The sequence below is a fragment of the Mandrillus leucophaeus genome, unplaced genomic scaffold, assembly GCF_000951045.1.
Source record: "Mandrillus leucophaeus isolate KB7577 unplaced genomic scaffold, Mleu.le_1.0 Scaffold193, whole genome shotgun sequence".
Classification (NCBI taxonomy): domain Eukaryota; kingdom Metazoa; phylum Chordata; class Mammalia; order Primates; family Cercopithecidae; genus Mandrillus; species Mandrillus leucophaeus.
The window spans coordinates 2353566-2358880 of NW_012101954.1; the positions used below are offsets into that span (position 1 = coordinate 2353566).

The 5315-nt window shown below is 39.8% G+C and overlaps 1 pseudogene; it reads left to right on the plus strand.

Moving 5' to 3' along the window:
- The first annotated feature begins 1799 nt into the window (after positions 1-1799).
- On the plus strand, positions 1800-2787 carry LOC105538515 (annotated as a pseudogene).
- Positions 2788-5315: the final 2528 nt, after the last annotated feature.

Sequence of the window (5315 nt, forward strand, 5' to 3'; positions counted from 1 at the left end):
CAGATATTAAACTTGCCAACCCCACAGTCATGTGAAGCAATTCCTTAAAAATAAACACACACACACTCTCTCTCTCTCTCTCTCACTCACTCACTCTCTCTCTCTTCACATACATTCACACATACCCACACACACATATACACTATTGATTCTGTCTTTAGAAAACCCTGACTAATACATTATTACTTGACCCAGCAATTCCATACAAGAAAATGAAATCAAATGTCCATAAAACTAATTGTACAAGACTGTTCATATGGGTTTATTCACAATAGGCAGAAACTGGAAACAGATCAGGTGACTGCTGATAGCAGAATGGATAAACAAACCATACTATATTCATACAGTGGAATACAGCTTAGCAGCAGAAAGCCATGAACTACTGATAAATACAACAACATGGCTTAATCGCAAAAACATTTTATCTGAGTGAAAAAGCCTTACACAAGAGAGTATTTACAATGTGATTCCATTTATCTAAAGAACAGGGAAAACTAATCAATGATGAAAAAGGAAATCAGAATAGCAGTTGCCTCTGGGGATAGGGTGGAGGCAGGGGCTTACTGGAAACAGGACTGAAGGAACTTTCTGGGGTAAGTGTATTGTTCCATGTGTTAATAGAGGTTGGGTTATACAGGTGCATGCATCTTTCAAAGTTCATCAAATAGTACAGTAAAGTTAGATCACTTCATTTTAGGTAAATTTTATCTTAAAGAAAAAAGAACTATAACTAGATATTAAACTCTAGGTAGCAGTATACATTGTGAAGTGTTTAGGGGTGAAATACGTTCATGTCTGAATCTCACTTTGAAATGCCCTAAAAATAAGAAATTAATGGATAGATAGAGAGATGGATAGGTATATCAGAATAAGTGTAGAGAGATGTTAATTGTAGAAACCAGATGGCAGGTGTTTGCTATACAGTTATTTCCAGTTTCCTATATGTTTGAAATTTCTCCTAATAACATGTTGGAAAAAAAGAGTTTATTTCTCTTGAAGAAATAAAGATCCAGAAGCAGGCAATCCTGGACTTAGATGGCAACTCCATGATGACTAGGAATTCAGGCTCCTTCAGTTTTCTTCTACTTTCCTTAGCATGCCACCTCATAGCTGGATCTCTCAGCAACTCTTCCACTCTGCAGCCAGCAGGACACTCACAGCATCCAAGCAATTCTTTCCTGTCTCTCCTGCATCATCATTTTTTCTTTCTCTACTAGATTGCTGTCATCAGCGTACAAAACTGGAGTTATTTTTCTCATGTGAAAAAGATTCTTCTCTTGGCCAGGCATTGTGTCTCATGCCTGTAATCTTAGCACTTTGGGAGGTTTAAGCAGGAGGATCACCTGAGGTCAGGAGTTCGAGATCAGTACGGCCACCATGGCAAGACCCTGTCTCAACTATAAATATAAAAATTAGCCAGGTGTGGTGGTGCATACCTGTAATCCCAGTTACTCAGGAGGCTGAGGCAGGAGAATTGCTTGAACCCTAGGAAGTGGAGGTCACAGTGAGATGAGATTGTTCCCCTGCACTCCAGTCTGGGCGACAGAGCAAGACTCTCTCTCTCTCTCTCTCTCCATATATATACACACACACACACACATACACACATATATATACACACACATATATACACATATATATACACACACATATATATACACACACATATATACACACATACATACGTGCACACACACACATATATTCTCTTTACCCAACTTCCTCCTCTTTTAGCTGCTGTCCTGTTTCTTTGCTCTCCTCTAGGCAAAAATAAAAAAGAAAATCCTCAAAAAATAAAGATGCCATTCCTGTGTGATTCCGTCCTGTGCAGCTGTTCTCTTGAGCAGTGGTTGTTTATATCGGTCCACCTTCTGTCCCACCTAAGTGTGTGCTGCCACCCGAAGGAAGAGTTGACGGGCATGTACGTGGACACGAGCCCCCTGAGGCCCCAGAACTATCTTTTTGGTTGTGAACTAAAGGCTGACAAAGATTACCACTTTAGGGTGGATAATGATGAAAATGAACACCAGTTATTTTTAAGAACAGTCAGTTTAGGGCCCGGTGCAAAGGATGAATTGGACATTGTTGAAGGAGAGGCAATGAATTAGGAAGGCAATCCAATTAAAGTAGCACTGGCAGTTTTGAAAATGTCTGTACAGCCAACGGTTTCCTTTGGAGGCTTTGAAATAACACCACTAGTGATCTTATGGTTGAAGTGTGGTTCAGAGCCAGTGCATATTAGTGGACATCACTTAGCAGTTGTGGAGGAAGATGCAGAGTCACAAGATGAAGAAGAAGAGGATGTGAGACTCTTAAGTATATCTGGAAAGCAGTCTGCCCCTGGAAGTAGTAGCAAGTTTCCACAGAAAAAAGTAAAACGTGCTGCTGATAAAGATGATGGTGATGATAAAGACGATGATGATGACGATAATTTTGATGATGAGGAAACTGAAGAAAAAACACCAGTGAAGAAATCTGTACAAGATACTCCAGCCAAAAAATGCACAAAAGTCAAATCAGAATTGAAAAGACTCAAAACCATCATCAACACCAAGAACAAAAGGACAAGAATTTTTCATAAAACAGGAAAAAAACTCCTAAAACACCAAAAGGACCTAGTTCTGTAGAAGACATTAAAGCAAAAATGCAAGCAAATGTAGAAAAAGGTGGTTCTCTTCCCAAAATGGAAGCAGAGTTCTTCAATTAAGTGAAGAATTGCTTCTGGAGGATTTACCAAGAGGCTATTCAAGATCTCTGACAGTGGAGGAAGTCTCTTTAAGAAAATAGTTTAAACAATTTGTCAAAAATTTTCTGTCTAATTTCATTTCTGTAACAGTTGATATCTGGCTGTTCTTTTTATAATGCAGAGTGAGAACTTTCCCTACTATGTTTGATAAATGTTGTCTAGGTTCCATTGCCAAGAATGTGTTGTCCAAAATGCCTGTTTAGTTTTAAAAGATGGAACTCCACTCTTTGCTTGGTTTTAAGTATGTATGGAATGTTATGATCAGACATAGTAGTAGCAGTGGTCAGACATAGAAATGGTGGGGAGACAAAAATATACATGTGAAATAAAACTCAGTATTTTAATAAAGTTAAAAATAAAAATAAAGATGCCTTTGTTGTTTCTGGTTCAATATTCTGTGGTCAACCCTTGGTGCTCATCTTGCTTGCTGCATCTGCAATACTCAGTGCAGCACACTGATCACTGTTTCCTCCATAATATAGCTTCCTAGACACCAAAATCTTGACTTTCTTCCCACTTCTCTATTTCCCTTGCAGTGCTTTCTCAGTCTCATTTGTAATTTACCCCTTTTCCTGGACATCTCAATGTTGGAGTGCCCCAAGGCTCAGTTCTTGGACCTTGTCCTTTCTCCTTCGCATCCAGTTCCAAGGACATAATACCACCCTCTCACTTATGACTATCAAATTTCCATCTCCAGTTCAACCTCTCATCCAAAGTCCAGACTCATAGATCCAACCCTTACTATCAGACATTCACTTGCACATCTAATAGATATATTACACACAACATGTCCACAACCAAATTCCTGGTCCTCCCCTCAAAGCCTGTTTTAACTTCAGCTTCCCCTATTTTCATGATAGCATCTCCATCTTCCAGGTACTCAGGCCAAAAAATGTGTCATCCTCTTCTCTCTCCTTTGCTCATACCCAGTAGTCAATTCATCAGGAAACCAAGCTGATTCTACCTTCAAGACATACCCAGGACCTAATCACTTCCCACTGCCTCCTGACTGCTCCCGTGGTTCAGATTACTATGATAGCCTTCTAACTGGTTCTGGTTTCTACCTTTGACCCCACAACATTCTATTTGTAACAGAGCAGCTTAACTAATTCTTTTAAAATGTTAAGTCAAATGACATCAATCTTCTGCCCAGAACTCTGTGTGGCTCCCCATTTCTCTCAGAGTGAAATATGATGTTTGGTAGCCTACATCTATGTGGTCTGGCCCCCTTATTTCCTCTGGACTTCACTTGCCCCCTGGTCTACTGACTCCAGCCACACTGGCCTCCTTCTACTCCCAGGATAGTGCCAGGCATGCTCCAGCATTGGGGTCTTTCACTGCCTATTCCTTCTGCCTGGAACACTCTTCCCAGATATCTCCCTCTCCTGTGCCCTCTCCTACTTCAAGTCTCTGCTCAGACCTCACCTTCTACACAATTCTCAGCCCATTCTGGGCAATCTTGAAACTCCTCCCCACTCCCACCCTGGGGACTTCTGGTCCTTCCTACCATGCTTTATATGTTTCTTTCTTCTGCTCTGCATATCCCTTTAAACATGCAATTAATGTATTTATTTATTACATTCACACCTGGAGTCTCTCTCTTGCACTACAAGTTAAATTCCAGAAGGAGAGGGATTTTGCTTTTTTGCTTATGTAGATGCCAAGCTCTTGAAACAGTGCTAATACAGAGACCAATATATGCTCCTTTAATAAAAAAAATGAAGCACATGGAACTGCATGGTCAAACCTCCTTAAACCCTTTAACCTGCTATGTCTTATACTTTTATGATTTAACCTGATACATTTCTTTCCTCCATTAAGAACAGATTTTTGTTCTTCTGATCAATACTACACCACCCAATGAAGGGCCTTTTAATTTATTCACCCAACCAGCCTTCAAATGTAATCAGGACCTATTAGATGAAGTGGTAGACTTGTTTTAAAAAGCAGCATAGCATGAGCAATCCATTCTTAAATCAGAGACTTGTAAGCAGTAGGCGTTATAGTCAGGAATACAAAAACCGAAAATGAAACAGTTGTCGCTCAAATGCCTGTTAAAGATCCCCAGAGTGATCTTTATGTAGAATAAAAACAAAACTGAAACAAAACAAAACCAACAGTCATTAAAAAAAAAATAGGTCATCTCTCCTAACTCCTGCTCAGCTTGTAAGGAATTAGACTCAGCTCTTAATATTCAACTTTTTGTCTCCCCTCTAGACCTTGTGGGCTTATTTTCTCTCTTACGGATTTATTTCAAGCAAAAGTAACAACCATAACCATCTGTTGCATAAAAATAAGAATTACACTTTTAACCAAAAGGCAACTTGCTATTGCTGAGATTTGCCACTTGTCCCATGTAGCAAAGATCCCAAGTGTAGCAAAATAACGAGCAACTCCAAGTCTACTTGAACACCCTCCTTTTTATGCCACTCATGCACTGGCATCAACTGTCAGGCCTCCAGCCCAGACCACATTCATGACTAGAAACTCAGAAGCAATACTCCGGTGATGTTCCCTGTAGTCCAAGCAGTTTCTTTGAGTGTGGCCAGTTTATAACTTCTGCATAACT